General features: G+C 39.9%; 1 long non-coding RNA gene across 2 annotated transcripts in view; it reads right to left on the minus strand.

The window, feature by feature from the left end:
• Window positions 1–5164: 5164 nt before the first annotated feature.
• The window catches only part of LOC110346594 (uncharacterized), a 35582-nt gene continuing 20194 nt past the window's right edge, over window positions 5165–20552 (minus strand). Inside the window, exons 4-5 of one of the 2 annotated variants that reach the window (XR_015449072.1) lie at window positions 7332–7706; window positions 5165–6664 (exon numbers count right to left, since the gene is read on the minus strand). This is a non-coding gene — a long non-coding RNA (uncharacterized LOC110346594). Of the gene's footprint in view, window positions 7707–20552 lie in introns of both variants that reach the window. The other variant, XR_015449071.1, reaches the window with a different exon arrangement.

Genomic DNA, 20552 nt, shown 5'->3' on the forward strand with positions numbered 1-20552 from the left:
TTGGAGAATAAAACAGACATCAAAAATATGATACTTAGGAAGTGTAACTTTGGCATTTCTCAATCTCAATTTGTTTTATAATGAACAGTTATGACATTAGTACTTGGACTCACTTGTATGTCATCTTGTTTGAGATAAAGTGCACTAAATGCATTGTGAGTCTGCAAATTTGGATTAAAATTTAGGATCACTAAAGTGATAAAATGATGTGTCTCTGAAGCTATAATCTTGCATCATGACTGAGCCAGTTTAAAGGGGCCAGAAACCCCAGCCAGGAAGGCTGGGTGGAGCTGGGAGTGGAGGTCTCAGGCAGGAGAACAAAGGCCAAAGGCGACTGTCAAACTCTGCTTCAGGGAAGTCTGGGTCTGAGCCATGACAAGGGAGGGAAGCAGCGCCAGTGGACCGGGTCAGAGCATACAGGAAGCAAAGGTTCCAGTGGGGCCATTTTACAAGTGTTGATCTGTACCCAAAGAATGTATCCAGAAGACTCTCTTGCATCTTCCTCACAGAGCAGTCATTTGAAATAGTAGGTCTTGATCCATTCATAGGTCACAAAATAAATTTAGTGGGCATCTAAAAAAGTAATGGTATGCCTTTTTTAATGAAATAGAAAAAAGTACAATAGAAAATGGCAGTGTACACTGTATGTACAAGGGGGAGGCAGTCTGTGTTTTGGTTTGTATGTGTGCACTAAGTGGCCCTCTGAGGCCCAGAGCATGGTCAGTGTTGGGAATTCCCTGCAGAATATACTATCCCTTATTTTTCCCTCAATATGATCCCTCCAAAGTTAAAATCCTCTCCTAAATAGGCTGTGCACAACAGAAGACAGAGAATAGAACACCTGCCCAGGCTACAATTCAGGGCTGTGAGCTAAATATGGTACTAGAGATTGGATCTTGTTCCCCAGCCCATGGCACTACTAGGAGATGATGGATCCTTTAAGAAGTCGGAGGAAGTTAAGTCGCTGGGAGTGTGTCCTTAGGACCCCACCTCGGTCTTTCTCTGTGTCTTTTCTTCCTGGCTTCCATGAAGGGAGGATCTTTGCTCCATCCCATCATGATGTTCTGCCTCACCACAGGCCCCAAAGCAATAGGGCCCAGTGACCATGGACTGAAACCTCTGAAACCATAAGTCAAAATAAATCTTTCCTCCTTATAAGTTGTTTATGAAAGGAATTTATGGTGTCTGGACTTGGGAGTTGGTCCTGCAAAGGAATAGTCCAGATGAGATATTGTAAGTGAAACAAATAAGCTAAAGACCAAGTATATAACAAAGGTGTACACTGTCTTCCATGATGAAGAAAAAAATGGATGGGTTGGGATTGCAGATTTTGAGTCATTTTTACCTACTAGGTTTGCAATTTCATGTATTAGATCAGTGAGGCTTTGTAAATGTCTCCTGAGATGTAGTCTCCTTTGGGACATCATCTGAGAGTGAGGCAGGGAGTTGATAACAGAGAAATTTGGTACTGAGATTAAGCCAAAGGGTTACATCCATATTTTCTTTGCCGGGCTCTTTGCCCTTGAACAATTGCTCTGGACATGTATCAATCAGTTTCCTATGGCAGAAATGGCATGACAGAGGCATGGCAAAGGAATGATGCTCAACCCATGGTGGCCAGGAAACAGAGAGAAAAGGGAGGAGACAGGGACAAGAATATACTCGTCCAGGTGACACCCACAGGGACCTGCCTCCAAACAGGCCCCACCTCTTAACAGCACAATCAGCTACTGACTCATCAATGGGTGAATCCACAAATGAGTATTTTAGATCTACACTACAAAAGGGCACCTGTCAGCTGACGGTAACTGAAGCCATTATGTTTTAAATAGGTATGGTTAAAAGTAGCTTCCTTATCACCAGAGCATCTTCATGACTGAGTGTGTTCCAAATATCATAAATATCTGCAGTTTTATTTCTCCATTTGATAAGATGCTTCTTTTTCTAGTTTTTTAAAAAGCAACTTAATTTAGCTAACATTTCCTCTCTTTGGAAGGACTGAAAGGTTAATCATTATGTATGCAGATATAATTTCTAATTTCAGATCTTCCCACCTTGTTTTTGAATGACAGAATTCTCAAAGAGAAGGGAATAGATCCTGGTTGGGAAGTGCTATGGTTTGGATTTTTAATGTCCCCCTGTGATAGTTGTGGTGTCAACTTGGATAAGAAACATCTAGCAGATTGGTTCAGCACAGTTCTGGTGTGTCTGGATGACTGACTTACTAAAGAGGGAAGCCCCACCCTGGGTGTGGGTAGCACCAACCAATAGGCTGATAATGTTGATGGAATAAAAAGGGAAAAAAGAAGATTGCCTGCTTCTGCTTCTTTGGAGAAGTTCCAATCTTTGGCATCGCCCATGGATGTTCATCTCCAGGCTTCCAGCACGGACCCTTCAGCTTCCCTGTCCTTATGCAGACTTGCATGGGACCCTGCAGTGAGCTCCAGGCCTTGGACTTTTGACTGGATCTTGAAGAGCTAAAGGATAACCACTTACAGTATTTCTGTGAAATGTCGTACCTTGTAGTTATTACTGGAGCCTAAGTCTTTGATCTACTCTTCAAGAATTTGTGATCCCCCAAAAGCTTTTCTTGTTTAATCCCAAAGGCTTGTTCATCTCCTTTGGAGAGAGAGAAGGGGGAGAGGAGAGACAGAGAGAGAGAGAGAGAGAGAGAGAGAGAGAGAGAGAGAGAGAGAGAGAAAGAGGGGGGGATTTCTTTTCTTTCTTTTAGTACTGGGGATCGAACTTGGGTCCTTGTGCTTGCGCAGCAGGCAGCGAAACCACTGAGCTAAATCCCCAGCCATTTTCTTTAAAACTCTTCCAAAAAACGTTTGTGTTGTAGAAATAGTGCATAGAAATTAGACAAACCTGTGGAACATTTTAAAAGATGTTTACCATAGACTATGAGCTCTCAGGTAAGAGAGTCAGCAAGATAGGAAATTTGAAAAATTGCTGTTTTTTAAACCTGAAACTAGGGGAATTAATATGTCTTTTGTTGGATTGTTGTGAGGATTACACTAGATACAGTTTATAAAGTACAAAGGTATTGCTGGGCATTCAATTAATTAAATTAATATGCATATTATTATCATTTTTCTAAGTGGCACATTCCAACAAGCAGCTACAGAACAGCCAGAACAGAATTTGCAGCTCTTTTAGAATATTTTTTTAGTGTTGGTCATAAAGTAAACATTTGGGATATATTTATAGAATTTATAATTCAAGATGGGTTTTCTTAAAGCTTTAATGAAAATGGTACATGAAGTTAGTTGCTTAGACAACTGTATGAAAATTTGGTGTCAAAGTAAAAAATTACACAGCCAGTTTTAATCCTTGAGTCATCATCAAGCCAAAGAATTCTCTAAGCATTTTGGCTTTCTTTCTTTCCACTTCTACAGTTTAATTGTCATCTGTCTCATTTAATTTTGGCTTCTCTATTGAAGTTAATATGAGTAAGGTTTGGAAGAAAGGCTTAAAATATTATAAACACGTTAGACTTTGAACTAAAACATGCCTCAGGAATTATCTAGTCTAAGGTTTTGAGTATTTTGTTTTGTTTTTGTGCTGGGGAAGGAATCCAGGGTCTCACACATGCTAGGTAAGTGCTCTATCACTGAGCCACATCCCTAGTACTAGTCTGTGTTCCAAGTGCATCTCTTTAAAAAAAAAAGTCACTATTTTGTTGTATGCTTATGTCACTTACTTGATTTTTTTGTTGACTTTTAGTAAAAACTAAGTACCCAAATTACTTCTAAGCATTAATATTCAGAAACATCTCAAGATTAATAGGCTAGCAAAACAAATACCAAACTTTGAAAATTGCCCTTATTTATACCACCTGAAGTAACCTCATGTACCACCACTGCGTCGGTGGCATGGCACTTGGGGACAAACGCTGATCACATGTCCTCCTCATTGTATAGATGAGGATACTGAGACCCTGGTGAGTGAAGATATTTATTGAAACTCCAGTAAAAGTCTTAATGTATTGAAGAATTTTGCAATTAAAAACCATCTATGTAAGCTGTGGTGTACAGAAAGGAAGAAAGAAAGGAAAGAAAAGAAGTAAACTAGTCAAGCTTTCCATATGCCCTAAAACCCAAGAGAATAGGCCAAATAAGGATTGGCCTTACTGAAAGAGAAAACACTACATAGACCCCCCCCCCCAAATTGAAATGGCTCAAAGAACTAGCTTTGGTAATTTGTTTCTCTCCTAAAACAATTTTAATAATCATATGAGCACATCCCAAAGTGGAAAAATATTTACCTTTTCGCACATGCTGTCTTCTGAGCTTGTCCGTACTGACCTGATTCAGGTCACCGCACTGACCTCCTCCTGACCCCAACTGCCCAGCACATTGAAACTCGAGTGGTAGTTCCTGTTTGCCTCATTGTACCTTGTTAGAGAAGGTATTTCTATTCTCCAGAGAGCGAACAATAAGCTACTGTATGTTTGGTCTCTAGATTTTATTTCTTCATGTTTTCATTAGTTTTATTCATAAGATTCTATTAGAGTCAATTGTTAAATAGTTGGAAACGTCCCCAACAAAGCACAAAAAGGTTCTTCTATAAAACAAGAACATCCTTTCTCCTGCCCAGACTTGAAGGACCATAAATTAATGTAATAAATTGCAGAATATAAGCAAGTAACTTTTCATCTTACTTGCCTAGGGATTTGGGCTTTGTGAGTCCATGTCTGAAACTAGGTCAGTAATATTAAAAAAAAAAATCCTACTAAATGCAAGTTGGAGTTCACTGCTTTGAAAAGTTATAGCCCCATCTAGTTAAAGCAGAATCCAATGTGTTCATTTTGATAGATTCAGATAATCTTGCAAAAACTGGAATACTGAAATTTTTGTTAAAATTATTAATATCTCATTCAAGATACTCCTTTTTTCAAAAATTTCTCCTTCTTCCCCTGATGTTTACAGTAAGAAGAGCATTCTTCAGTTTGTCTTGGAGATTTCATTTAACTCACTTCCGTTGTGGAATCACATTTCCTTAGTGCTTTGAAAATCCTAAAATCCCTCTCGCTATTATTAATTCAACAAAACACTTGAATATAAATCTATTTTGATTAATTGTTATAGAAAGCATATTAGGTATAATGTGTAAAATTTTAAACTATTCCAGGTCAAGTAATTTGTAGCCAAGAACATAAAAGTAAATGTACCACTTAATATTTATTAAAAATTAAGCACTCAGAGGGGTTAGTCACTAACAAAGACAGAAGCACATGTCACTTTCTGTTAAATGAGAAATTTGGCCACATACATTGGAATGAGCACTGGTCTTTTGTGAATTGTACAATAAAGCAACATAGAGGAAATCACAATGGAATGAAGAAAAAGGCATACTGAGGGAATTATAATATATTGAAAACCCATGCCAAACACTTCTCTCAATTCTGACAAACAGGATCAAACCATGTTTTATCTGAACTTTGCACTGTTTTTAATACTGCTTTCTAACAATGTTTGAAAACGTCTGAGTAAGGAGGTAGAAATGAGAGTGTTGGGATAAAAATTTGTTGCTCTGCACAGTGAGTTGTCTTATTTTGAAGTAAATGTTCCCTATCAGACACCGCTCTTCGTCCTTGTACACCTGCCTCCCCCTCCTCCTGCGTGTATGCCACAGCCATTTGTCTAAAACTTCTAGAGTGGCTTTTTTGCTGTTCTTTGAAGTCTTTAAAACAAATGGCGAGCCATCTCTCTGAGGCACTGGAATAGTGTCCCCAGAGCAGTTGTCAGCCCCTCTATTACACATTAAGGTCTTGTTCATTCCATAACGTCAAGACAATTTCCCAACTACTTATTTGCTTTTAGCTCTTTTCCCCGCAACTCAGAAGCCAACTGCCGTTTCCTTTGTACCCTTAAAATTAGGTGAAGTGTGTAAAACAACAAGAGCTGCAAGGAAAGGACCTTCCCCTCCATTACATGCTTATGGGAGAACTTTATTAGTTCCTCCCGGGGGGATCCTCCAGGGTGTGTTGCTCCTGCCCGGGCTGCAGCGCCAGGTCTGGGATAAGCAGAGTGCACCCTTGCCGGGGACACGGATACGCCTGCCAGGCCAGGCCGGCCCTCACTGTGTGCTTATAAAAATAAGACAGAAGGGTGAGACTTCTGACTTAGAACCAAGAGTCCTGCTCCGACAGCCCCTTTGTAAATGAAACAATTTTAAAACAACACGTGGCCATCACAACAGAGTGAGAAAAAAGGCAATGTTTGGCAGTATATGCCAAATGCTTTCCTCGCTGCATGGGCTCCAACCTCGGCTTATCCTCCTGGTGCTTCGGCTGGGCTGTGCTGTTCGTCTACTCTGATGATCCACATAGACACATGGACCCGTGCCCACGTTGGCTCTTTGCCTAGCCAGGACCCTGAGTTGCAGTAGTTTGTCCACCCATGGTGAAATCACTCTTGGTGATTTCTTCTAGTCAGTTGGAGATCTCTGACTTTTTTCTTGGCTGATGCCTCACTTTCTCCCTCCTGAGGTGCGTGCTACAGGCCTCTGACCTGTGTCAGCCTGGACAGTGCCAACCTAGGACTTCCTAGGTTCTGATTCTTGCTACCCTCTCCTCCATTTCCTGTGAGCTCGTGCTGACTCCTGTCCAACTCCCTAATGCAGGGACTAAGGAACTCAAAGGTAGAGGACAATTCTGGACCTGAATGAGAAAGAAAAATGTAATCATGTGAAAGATGGAAAGTACTTGGGTAATCATTATCCCTGAAAGTTATCGTTCATTTGGAGGAATTGATAGTTCATACTGATGAGTATTTACTCATAGTGTTTTGGGGACAGGAAGTAGTCTGACTGTCAGTCTGAGGGAGAAAGTCAGAGAGTGTGGCAAAGAAAAACACTTAGAATGGCTGGGGAAAGGGCCCAGTAAGAAAGATGAAGCCAGGAGTGGGGCATATGGGGCATATGCCACTGCACTCTGGGAGGCTGAGGCAGGAGGATCACAAGTTCCAGCCTGGCCTGGGCAATTTAGCAACTTAGTAAGACCCTGTTTGAAAATAAAAAGTAAGAAAAAGGCTGGAGATGTAGCCCAGAGAGAAAGCTAGGGGTTCAATCCTCAGCACTGAAAAAGATAGAAAGAAAGAGGAAGGGAGGGAGTGAGAGAGGGGAAAGAGAAGAGAGGAAGAGATGAGAGGATGATGTCTGGTATTTATCTGTGATAGGAAATTAATTTGCAGCTGCATGACTCCCTTTAAGAAGGTGACATTACTACAAGGGATTGGATTAGATTATTCTCTCATTGACTGTGTCAATAAAGGCTAGCAAAGGAACATATAAAGGTGTGGAGAGAGCATATTCATTTGAGCACTTACTGAGGCCATGACTTCAAAAGGATATCAGGGAGATAAGGAAGAGATTCTTGAGAGTTGCCAGACCGGTAGCTGATTTCCTCTCTCAGAGTCAGCAAGACCCAGCTCACAGTCTCAGGAATAGCTCAGGAAACTGTTCCAGCTCCGAGACCCAGTCATTCTCCTTTGAAGAATACGCTCCAAGGACAAAGGAACAGGTCATCTCTACACACTTGCTGATAGCAGCGTCACTCCAAGTGTAGTGACATCTTTCAGGGGTCAACCCAGTCCTCTTCTCTATGCCCCCATCCACAGGGCTGGGTTGGGGTCACCATGTTTGTGATGTATAAGACCCCTCTGGCTCTTCAGCTCAACCAGCAGTGGACCCAACAGCAGCTCCTGTATAGAAGTAGGGCAGAGAATGGCAACTTACTCTCGACCTGTGGTCAAGGCGGTAACTCCCGTCCCCTGCAAGCGGAGACTAACAGGGTAAGGAAAGAAGAATGAGGCTGACTGACCAAAAGAAACAGGCAAGAAATGAAGAATGGTTCTTTCTAGACTCCTACCTGCTTTTCTACCTTTTGACTCCGTGACACATTCCTCTGTCTCTATAATAAATCACCCTTTTCAACTCACAGCAACTTGGATCACTTTTTCTTGCTTATAATTGAGTCTTGCCTTTCCTCTTTGTAGTAACGGGCATCAAACTCAGGTCCTTTGCATTGAGCTACATCACCATCCCTTTTTAAAATTATTTGAGACAGGGTCTTGCTAAGTTGCCAAGCTGCAAAGTCTGGGTCCAACTTGTGATCCTCCTGCCTTAGCCTCCCAGAGTGCTGGGATTAATAAGTTAACTAAGAGAAAATCATTAAACAATGGATGCAACTCAAATATCCCCCCAAAATAAGACGATGAAATAAATTATCACATGTTAGCATAATTAAATATTTTTAAGGCAAATGTATCAAATTATGGACATGAAAAATGTCTACAGATCATTCAGGGATAAGAACATATTGCTTGAAACTGTTAAATTGTAGATACATTCAACAATCTGGAAGCATGTACATGGTAAACAGTTAATAAGTGTATGAGATTTTTGGAATCACACATTTTTGGTGCAGACTGCTAGGGATCAAACCCCTGACCTCATGCTAAATGCCTGTTCTGACACTGAGCTGCAACACCTAATTCTCCAATAATACCTTTAAAGTGAGTTTAGGCTACTGGACTTTTGAAATTGGGGTTTAAAATATCATTTCAAACCTTTCTTAGAATCTATGTTATTCTGATAATGACATTTCCCATCACTCTTCCACCCAAACATAGACATTGTCCATGAGTTCTTCTCTTTCACTCCCCACGCGTAATCCAACAATGAATTCATTGACTACGAAATGAGAATCTCTTTCAAATCAGTTCGCCTCACTCTTCTGTCAGTAACTCAGTTCAAATGCCCCTGGTCTCGTGCCTGGACCACACATGCCTCCTAGCCCGTTTCTCCAGCTCCTCTCAGCTCTCTTTAATTCTACTGTACGTACAAAAGCAGGGATGATCTTTAAGATAATACCCAGAATTGTGACTTCTAAATACTATTTTCCAATAAAAGGAATCAAGGTTCCTTGGAGAATAAAGTAATTTCAGTTTTGGATCAAGAATTGCATGAGATTAGGCTGAAATGTCTTGTCACACAGATAGCAGTGAAGCAATTCAAGACTACTGAGGTCATGTCAAAAAGACTCAGGAGACAACTTGGCTCTAGCAAGGATAATTTAAGTACTGATTTAAAAAATAATAGGTACCTGAGATTACAACAGATCTGAGTATTTATATCCATGTTTTAATGATATGGCTTAAAAAATTTGAATGATATTAAATGATTATCTGTATAGAAAATCCCAAGAAATCATACAAAATAACCTCATTAATGATTGTAGCAAGGTTATAGGCTATAAGATTGATATGCAGCTGGGGATTTAGCTCAGTGGCACTGCATCTGCCTTGCAAGTGCAAGGTCCTGAGTTAGATCCTTGGTACTGGAAAAAAAAAGATTAATATGCAAAGGTCAGTTGCTTTCTTATATGCCAGCAATAGATTTAAAACACAATGCCACTTTTATTAAAGTCTAATTGAGTATAAATTTAACAAAATATATTCATGATCTACGTAAGGGAAACTATAGAACTCTGATGAAAGAAACGAACAGTGTAAGCCTGGCACAGTGCATTTGCCTGTAGTCCTAGTTCCTCAGGAGGCTTCCTGGGGTAGGAGGAACCCTTAATCGCACAAGTTTGAGGTCAGCCTGATAATACAGCAAGACTCCATCTCAAAAAATAAGTCAAAGATAAAACTAAATGGAGAGATATTCTCTATGTATTGGCTAGGAAGACTCATTGGCATGATATCAATTTTCCTAAACTGATGGTATAGGCTCCGGGAAATCCCAGTCAAAGTCCCACTCATTTTGTGGCTATCAAGAAACTGATCATAAAGTTTATAGGGAAAGGATCCTAAAAAAGCTCACTCATTGTTTTGAAAATAGGTAAGTAAAGCAAAAGGAAAAGTTAATCAGATATATCACGTTCACTTTCAAGAGTAAAACCTTTCAGTTGCTTCAAATTGTACTTTAAATCAAAGGCAAACAATCCCTTATTGTGATCTGAAGTGCCATACTTGGTCTGGAACCTTCCAGAGACCCTCATCTTATTTCATGGCACTCAGGCCCTTGCTTATGATGTCCCAGCTGTACCCGCCATCAAATAAGCTGTGCTTTTACCAATTCCAAGCTGGTCCTCTTCCTGCTCCTTTTCTCAACTTACCCTTTCAGACTGATCTTCCCTGGCTATCCTTCTAACAACTTACAAACACTGTCTATATTTTATTTACTTCTTTCTCTCAATTAACCAAAAGTTCCAAAGCAGGAAGAATGCCTTGTTACTACACACAGGCACTCAGTAACTATATATGGAAAAAGTGAATGAAATCATTCAGCAAGTAAGGACTAACTAGACTGTTGAAAAACAGGTGAAAGGCAAATAAATCAGCAAGGATGATTATGGGACCTCAGAGAGGGCAGATGCACCGAAGTCTGTCTATGACAGATCAGAAGAGGCCCCCAAGGGAAGAGAAATGTGATATCCAGGAAAAAGAAGGTTACTGCAGTGTTGAAAAACAGACTTGATCACTTTAGGCCTTGGGAACATTTTACACCATGTCTTAGTCCATTCTTGCTGCTGTAACAAAAAATACCACAGCATGGAATGTCTGATAAAAAAGATTGTAAATGCCATTTTAGTAATGAAAAATTTACAATTTCTGGGTCAGAGGCCTTTTATTCTCAATTAACTACCAAGACGCAATAAATAAATATTAGACACTTTCCCCATGCGCTTGGCTATGGGATTGGGCCAAATAATTCTACCTTTTGTTAATGTCTTTGATCTTTGATATGTCTTGATGTGAGCTCATGTTTATGTACACAAGCCCTTCCCAGTTATATATTGTGCTTTGGCACGTTAAACAAATGACCCAAAGCAAGGTGCATCCCTAATAATAGAGCACTATAATAGCCCATCATGATAATTCTTCTTTTCTTTTAACTAGGAGCTTTTCTGAGGGTGACTATTGGGAAAAACCTGTTGTTATAATTTCTCTAAATGAAGACTAGGACAGCCAAAATTTTTTCATATAAATGCCTAGTAGAGTCTGAGGAGCATATGATTTTTTCCGTCTGGGTCTTAATTAATCAAACAGTATAAACACATTGCAGAAAAATTGGAAAAATAAAAAAAGATAAAGGAAACTCAAACATAACCAATCCTGATCTCCCCTGTTACGAACCTATGTATTTTCTTTTAATCTTTTCTTATCAGCTTGTTTCCTAGTTGTAATTTCAGTGTACATACTAGTTTTTATTCTAAGTTTTTCCTTCATTCTGAAACAGAAGACAGATCATAAGTAACAAATAAGATAACTTATGATGGACATAAATAATGTGAGATACAGCACAGCAGCACTGAGAGTGGTTGGGAAGGTCTCATGGCGGATGGTGGGTGGCAGGGGAGAGCCTCATAGGACATAGGAGACTACTTCCCGGTCTAATAGCAATGTGAAGTTATTGGTCTAGATTTTTAAGAGTACTCTGGTCACCAAAAATACTGGACAGAAATTATTTCTGCCTGAGTGCAAACACAAATACTAAGAGGTGAATCCCAACTCAGATCTTTCTAAGCATTCCAGCCGTGTGATAGGAATCCCCATTAAGCCAGTAGGGCTACATCCAAAGGCTCAGAACATGTCACCTGCTCTGCCTTTTCTCTCATTAACTGCTTCCCTTCCTGTGACCTCTATCCTCCTCCTGCACCCCTGCACCCAATCAGCAGGGGTACAGCTGCCAAGCCCTGGGGCCGTTGAAAAGGAGCAGAGAGCCTCTTCAGTTTGGGAGATTCTGGGAAGGGACTAAAATTGATTGGGCTGGGAAAACATATCCCTTGCCTAATTACCACCATAGGGTGATGTTACACTATCATGAGTCCAACCCACCCATAGACGATGTTGGCGGAGATGAGGGTAGGCCACCAGGACCCACAGCGCCATCATAATTCCATAAAATTGGGAAGAAATTCTCTAAAGGGAGACGATGCCATGCTCAGAAGATTGGTAAGCACATTGCCTGTGCAAAAGAGGAAAAATCCCCCAACAATAGCCACACCTTTGTCCATTTTACACAGTTTTCTTGTTTCGGTTTGGTTTGAGGGCTTGTTTTTTGGTGGGGTATAACCTAAATAATATTCTTCCGTATGTATGTTTTACTCATTCAAATTTTTTCTGTGTTCCAAATGACCACTCGTCAAGTAGTATATTTTACTACTTTACTCAACCATTTACTCAGCCATTTCCAGTTGTTGCATAATTTGGTTCCTTTCAATTTTTTACGCTCATAAAGTATATTCTGAGACTGTCCTCCCGCAAATGGCTTTGTCCATACCTTTTGTTCTCTTTGTCTCCAAAAAAAGGGACACCCAGATAAAAGCATATGAGGCCTTTTTCTTTCCTTCTTGATAATGTTTTATCTTTAGCAGATTAGTCCCTTCCCATAAGTGTCTCTCTTTCCTACTTTACTAGTTGCATTTTTAACTTTCAAAATATTTAGTGCTGCTTTCATTTAGCTTACTTAGAGCTTGATTTCTTTATGGTGGTGGTGATAGTTGGAATTGAACCTAGGGGTACTCTACCACGGAGCTATGTACCTGCTCCACTTCCACAGGGTCTTGCTGAGTTGTCTGGGCTGACCTCAAATTTCTGATCCTCCTGTTTCAGCCTCCCAACTAGCTGAGATTACACTGTGCCCAGCTTAATTTTTTTAAAATCCCTTTACGTATTTTAAATTTTATCTTAAAATACTTGTTTTATGCTGTGAAAATGAGTGGATTCTTTCCCCCCTAGATGCTGGCTATTCAGCCCATTATAGCTTATAGAATGAATTTTCCTTCCCAATTGATTTGTGATAGGAGTTTTGGGGAGTGCTGAAAGTTGAACCCAGGACTCATCCATGTAAACAGGTTCTCTACCAGGAACCCCTGTGATATGACTTCTTTTTTTGGTACCGGGGATCGAACCCGGGACATTGCACTTTCGAGGCAGGCAGCAGAACCACTGAGCTAAATCCCTGGCCCTGTGATATGACTTTTTAACATGTATTTATACAAACCAGAATCTGTGCACAAGATATTATGTTCATTGAGAGATCTGCCAACTCAATTTGCATATGTCTGCCACAAAATTTTAATGAATATTGCTTTATAATATATTTTAATATCGAATATTATTTCTCTTTGGAATAGCTATGTTATTTTCATTTGTTCATTCTTCCAGAGGAAGACTGGGATAACTTCCAAGTTAAAAAAAAGATCCTTTTGAACTGTTGATTGGAACTGCATATGCTGTACGGGAGGAAACTTCTGGAAACTATCCATGGGCTAGGATCAGAGGTCCCTGCCATGCAGTAGTTCAGCCTCTGGCCTCATGTTCTCTTTTGGTACTGGGAATCGAATTCAGGACCTAGACCTTGTAGGGCAGGCGAGGAGGCACCACTGAGCTAAATTCCCGGTCCTCAGGGTCTCCCTTTTTGAGAGTGAAATTCACTTGCCTGAGGAAGAAGAGTCCTGTTCTCTTAGAGCTGTCATTTAATGTTTGAATGTATCTTTTATCACCTTAAGAAAAAGGTTTAGTCCAAGCCTTAGGATGGAAATCTCTTTGGTTCATGAAATTTGTTGTATCTGCCCAATTTGTCTGAAAATATGGGTGCCACAGGCTACATGTTTGGATAGGTAACTATCTGATTTGCTTACCTGTTTATGGATTTATTACAAAAGTGGGATCTGGAATCTTTACCTACAAATGCTTAGTTTTCAGATGCAGTCCCCAAGTTCTGAGAATGGAGTTGGGCAGCATGTAGCGAGATGGTAGATAGTTGGTGATTAAGAATCTGCTGAAATTGAAAGAAAATCTATGCATTTACAGGCTTCCAAGGTCCCATCAAGGGGGGAGTTATGGCCTGAAAATATTTAGACTCTTTTTTGAGTGCCTCTTGAACAACTTGTTTTTCATATGAGAGAAGGAAGGATGATGGTGATATTTTACAAATAATTTTTGCTTTCTTTTATCTCATTTTGTCTTCATTATACCTGTCTGTTGTAAGGGACAGGTGTTATTTCAAGGCTTATTCTGCATTAGAAATGAGGAAAATGACATGCTATTTGACTTTCCTGGCTGGTGGGTAGTAGAGCTGAGCCTTGGACCAAAAAGCATTACTGTTCTTCAGGGACATTCAGGGAATGCCCCGTCTCCTGTGGTCCAAATCTTTATGAAGTTTTGCTCAGTGCTTAGAATCGCAGGGATTGTATGTGTCTTAATCAATCTCAAATAGGCTATGGCTCTCAACTTTAAATCGAAGTTTGGACTCTCTGTGTGGGTTGGGCTTTAGGGAAAATCATATTGCTTTCATTTTTTCAGTTTTCTTAACACTCATTACATTGCAATAGATGTACAGATATAATCAGCTGGAAACACACCCAGCCTAGATTTGAAGAATAAAGGAAATCACCAAAGGTCAGCTAGAGCAGTGGGTGGGGAAGCAGGAATGGGTAATAAAAAAGATGTTCTAAAACCCAGACTACACAGGAACAACTGGGACGTCATCTTATTAAAAAGCATTTGCACAGAAAAAAAAACCACCAACAGAGTGAAGAGACAACCCACAATGTGGGAAAAAAAATTTTTTTTTACCAGCTATTCATCAGATAAAGGACTATTATCTAGAATATATAAAGAACTAAAAAAAAATTAGAGCCCCCTAAATTTAAAGACCCAATCCTAAAATGGGCATCTGAAATGAAAAGACAATTCTCAGATGAAAAATTAGAAACAGCAAATAAATAAATAAAAATGTCCAACATCACTGGTCATTTGTGAAATGCAAATTAAAACAACACTGAGATTCCATCTCACTCCAGAAAAAATAGCTGCTATCATGAAATCAACCAGTAACAAATGCTGGTGGGGCTGTGGGGAAAGAGGAAGCCTGCTCCACTGCTGGTGGGAGTGCAGACTGGTGCAACCACTGTGGAAATCAGGGTAGAGATTTCTCAAAAAACTAAAACTAGAGGTTCCATTTGACCCAGCTATTTCCCTTCTTGATATCTTCCTGAAAGAATTAAAAGCATCATACGACAGCAATATACACACACCCATGTTTATAGCAGCACAGTTTGTCATAGCTAAAGCTTGGAAACAGCCCAAATGTCCATCAACCGATGAATGGATGAAGATGTGCTTTTCTATGCAATGGAGTACTACTGTGCCAGAAAGAAGGATGAGCTTCAGACATTTACAGCTAAATGGATGGACCTTGAGACCTTACTCTTAAGTGAAATAAATCAGACACACATGTGTAAATACCGCAGTTTCTCTGGTGTGAGAAACCGAAGGTGGAAATAAGGACTGAAATGTGTAATAGATATTGGGAAATGGGAAGAAAATGTTCAAATGGGAAGGGGAACAAGGGTGAAGGGGGGGACAAAGGAAGGGAAAGTGAAAGTAGAAGGAAAAATGCAAACAAACTTTTGTACATAAGGAGGGGGAATGGGACAATATAAAATTAAATTAAAAGAAGATGTTTTAATTGTGTACGGCTATACTGGCTTGGTTTCATTTTAGGCACCACATGAGTTGCCTCCTTCTTCCCCACCAGCTGCCTCCCATGGCTGAGCCTCAGCTGACCGAAACCTGGAGACCTCAGAAGAGCACTTCGTCCGTGCGTGCCTGAGGGCACGTATCTGTTCCTACAAGTGCGTGCATGTGGGTGGGCTTTGGAGGAAGGCCCATGGCGGCCAAAGAGGCTATTTATTCTATGCTTTGTACAACTGCAGCTGATGATATGTCTTAGATGGCTTCCAAAATCACACATATGCAAGATTTCTGACTGCTTCGAGAGACACTAATTTTTTTCTTTCCTTTTTCTCCTCTCTCTCTCTCTCTCTCTCTCTCTCTCTCTCTCTCTCTCTCTCATATCATACATCACCTCGAAGTTTTTAGTTGGCAGGCAATAGACTTTTTGGGGGTGGGGGGTCCTGGGGATTGAACTCAGGGCCTCATGAATAATAAGCATATGCTGTACCACTGGACTCTAATCCCAATCCCGAATAAGTTAGATTCTAAAGGATATTACCTTAGCTATCACATTCATTTATTCTGTTAGCTCCTTTCTTATTATCCTGGAATGGCAGCCAAAGGTACAATAAAGCTTTATGGACATTTGTGTGTGGAGTGTGTAGTACTAGGGATTGAACCCAGGGCCTTCACACTAGGCTACCCCCTCACACTGAGGAACATCCCCCTTGCCTTTTTGGTTTTAATTTTTAGTTTTGCGATAGGGTCTTGCTACATTGTCTGCGCTTGGCCTGAACCTGTGATCCTTCTGTCTCAGCCTCCCAAACTGCTAGGATTGCAGGCATTTGACACTGCTCTCAGCCCACAGACTTTAAGAAAGTTAACAGATTTTACTTTTAGGGCAGTTTTAGATTTATAGAAAAATGAGCACAAACTATAGGGAGTTCTCATATATTCCCTTCCCTGGCCTTGATTTCTCTTACTATATTGTATTAGTGTGGTACTGTGCATGTGTTACATTGACAAACCAATACTGATACATGATTATTAAGTAAAGATCCTAAATACATTAAGTTTTTCTTTCTTTCTTTCTTTCTTTCTTTCTTTCTTTCTTTCTTTTCTTTTCTTTTTTTTTTTTTGAGATAGGGTCTTGCTATGTAGTTCAGGCTGGGCTTGAAGTTATTATGTAGCCCAGGCTGCCCTCGAAGTCATGGTGATCCTCCTGCCTCAGCCTCCTCAAGTGCTGGGATTATATCACATTTGGGTTCACTTCTGGCGTTGTACATTCTATGGGTTTTGACAAATACATGACATACATGCACTATTACAGTATCGTGCAGAATAGTTTCCTTGCTGTAAAAATCCCTAGGTGCTCCACCTCTTTTCCCTCTGTCCTCCTTCCCCCCTGGATATATGGCAGCTGTTAAGCTTTTCCTTTCTCTGCAGTTTTACCTCTTCTAGAAAGAATAATATATAGTTAGAACCACATGAGCCCTTTTTAGATTGGCTTCTTTTACTTAGTGGTATGCTATTACATTTCCTCTATGTATTTTCATGGCTATAGACTTTAAAAATTCATCAACAATATCTATTAAATGCCTACTATGAGCCAGACATAGTAATAGGTGCTGAATAGACAATACATGCAAGATTGCTGTTTTGTAAAATAAGCTTCAGAAGTGTCCAGTATTAACTATCCAGCAGCAATGGATTCCTAAGGCAGTAAGTACTATACCTGTTGCAATGAAGGTCGTCTCTTCTTTCCCTGAGAAATCATCAGCTTACACAATCAATTATGAGATAAATGCTATCCACATCTCATTTATCATTTTCCAGACTAACCAGTTCCTACTCCCTACTGTAACAGAAATGAGCACTCCTGGTTTACAATGCACATCCTGTTCTAATTCTTGACTTCAAACTCGATGAAGCAAGAGCAAAGTAACCAGGCTGGGAGTGCAGCTCAGTGGTCAAGTACATGCTTAGCATGCTCGAGGCCCTGGGCTTCATCCCCAGCAATGTGGGGAATGACCCGAAAGGTGGTCTCTGCTTTGTTTCATTTTTCTTTTTTAAAGCCTAGGTTACATCTGGATCCTCATTCCTAGCAAATGATCAACACATATCAATTCTTTTTGCCTATTGTCAGCAGTAAAATCTAAACTTATAGTTAAGCTTTCAAAAGGCAATGTGTGAATCAGCAATACTGTTGATGCAAGTAGAAATGCAGGGCTTCCTTCAGGTCACTGGAAGATTTCTCCCCCAAGATAGGTGAGACGCCTGTTATACGTGTTACATTTCATAGGGCTGACAAGACAATTTAGTCCCAGGCTCTAATCACTTTTATTTTACTTAAAAATATTTCACATTTTATGCTCCCCCCCCCGTTTATTAGTGCTCACCCTTAAGTTGGAACTAAAGATAATGGTGAATGACAGTTCTAAGTTTGCAATGATGTGAGACATAATTTACCCTAATGTAAAGAGCAAGAATGTGTCCATTGATAAAAGGAGTTCTTAAGCCATTTTCAGTCTGTTTATATTTATCTTTTGGAAAGACTTGATAATGTTAAAAATAGAATATATTGCCAAACAAGGGAGTCTAATTGTACATGTACAATTGCAAACCATACTATGCTACTAGCATATGGAAATGCTAGCAGTAGATCAATAAGTTATTCTAGGTTTTTTGTTTATTCCCACTTTGAGGACTGAGGTATTTGGTACTGTACATGTATTTACAAAGAATTGAGAGTCAAGCCAGTTTTAACCAGATTAGAAAATAGACTATGACAGCTCCCAGCTCAGAGGAGGCTTCCGGGTCAGCATGCCACAGCTCCCAGTGCAGAGGAGGCTTGTGGGTCAATGCACCACAGCTCCCAGTGCAGAGTAGGAGGCTTCCAGGCCAACCTACCACCACTCCCAGCACAGAGGAGGTGAGCCGTGCCGGCGCCAGCATCATACCCACCCCCTTGTTGAAATGAGAAGACACGTAAACAAGCCTGAGAACCAGACTTCCAGATCACCTACAGCAACTCCAAAGGGAAAGGAGATGGAACACTCTGATACTCAACCACCTGGACTCCCTGAACTAGCAACAAAAGAACTGGAAAAAATGAAATCAGAAATAATTTCTCAGATAACAGCAGAGATTGTCCCCATAGTGCAACACATGATTAATAAATCTAGAGAGGACACAGATAAAAAAATAGAGGAGCTGAGGAACATGATGGAATCCCAACACAGGAGACAAATGGAATCCATAAAACAGATGCAAACAGATTTCCAGGAGATGAAAAACTCCACTGAAAGTCTATGCAACAGAATGAGCCAATGTGAAGACAGAATTTCAGATATAGAAGATAAGGTTGCAAATAGTGACTGGGAAAAGAAAAATTTCTTTAAAATTATAAGGGACCATGAGAAATCAATCTGGCAGCTGGTAGGCAAAGAATAACATAAGACTCATTGGAGTCAATGAAGAAACAGGAGAGAGTGCAGATGACATAAAAAAAACTGTTCACAGAAGTGATGCCAGAAAACTTCCCAAGCAGGGGAAAAGAACGACACACAGATAAGTGAGGCATATAGGACTCCAGCTAACCTTAATCAAAAAAAATCTACACATAGGGATATAATTGTTAAGATTCCAGAAACCCAACAGAAGAACAAAGTTCTACAAGCAGTTAGAGAAAAGAAACAAATTACATACAATGGAAAGCCCATCAGAATCACAGCAGACTTCTCAGCGCAAACCCTCAAGGCAAGAAGAGCCTGGAGTGATGTATTTCAAGCCTTAAAGGAAAACAACCTTCAACAAAGATTGATGTACCCTGAAAAGCTATCTTTCAAAGTTGATGGTGAAATAAGATACTTTCATGACAAAGAGCACCTTAGGAACTTCATGAATACCAAACCACCACTCAAAAAAATTTTAGACAAAATCCTAGGAAAAGACAATGAGGATCACAACCCCAGGAAGCCCAGCGGAATGAATCCACTGGGCAAGGCAAGAAATTAAAAGCAAAGGGGGAAAATCCAACAAAAGAAAAAGTCATGACAATGATAAGTCAATACATATCAGTTATAACCATCAATGTTAATGGTCTCAACTCACCAATCAAAAGGAATAGACTGGCAGAATGGGTCAAGAAGCAAGATTCAATAATATGCTGCATACAAGAAACACACTTAATTTAAAAAGAAACTCATAGACTGAAAGTTAAAGGGTGGAAAACAATACTCTAGTGACAGGAACCCAAAAAAAAGAAGGAGTAGCTATTCTCTTTGCAGATCAAGTGGATTTCAAACCCACACTGATTAAGAGAGACAAAGAAGGACTGTATATCCTTGTAAAGGGAACAATCCAAGAGGAAGAGATGACAATCATAAATAACTGTGCACCAAACACTAGTGCACCCAACTATATAAAACAAAGACTAATGGACATGAAAAACCATATAAGCACTAATACAATAGCAGTGGGGGACCTCAATACCCCATTGTCACAAATAGAAAGATCAACTAGACAAAAAGCAAGCAATGAAATATTAGAACTCAATCAAACTCTTGAACAAATAAACTTAACAGATGTTTACAGAGTGTTCCACCCTACAAAATCAGAATACACATTCTTTTCAGCTGCCCATGGGTCATTCTCCAAAATAGATCACATACTCACTCATTGAACATCTTTAGGTAAGTGCAAAGGAATTGAAGTTATCCCCTGATATTATCAGAGCATAGTGCAATGAAATTGGAGATCCATAGCAAAAGAAACTGCAAGAATCTCATAAACATATGGTAATTGAACAACACATTTCTGAATAACCAATGGGTCACAGAGGAAATGAAAGAAGAAATCAGACAGTTCCTTCACTTAAATGACAATGACAATTCAACATACAGGAATCTATGGGACACAATGAAAGCAGTCTTAGGAGGGAAATTCATAGCAGTGAATACTCATATTAGGAAAACAGAGCAAGCCCAATTAAACAACCTGATGCTGAACCTCAAGCTTCTAGAAAAAGAAGAGCAAGACAAACCCAAAGCTCATACAAGGGAGGAAATTATAAAG

This window comes from Heterocephalus glaber, unplaced genomic scaffold (assembly GCF_053883595.1).
Source record: "Heterocephalus glaber isolate CG9 unplaced genomic scaffold, H.glaber_assembly_v1.0 deba00000613, whole genome shotgun sequence".
In the NCBI taxonomy this organism is placed as follows: Eukaryota; Metazoa; Chordata; class Mammalia; order Rodentia; family Bathyergidae; genus Heterocephalus; species Heterocephalus glaber.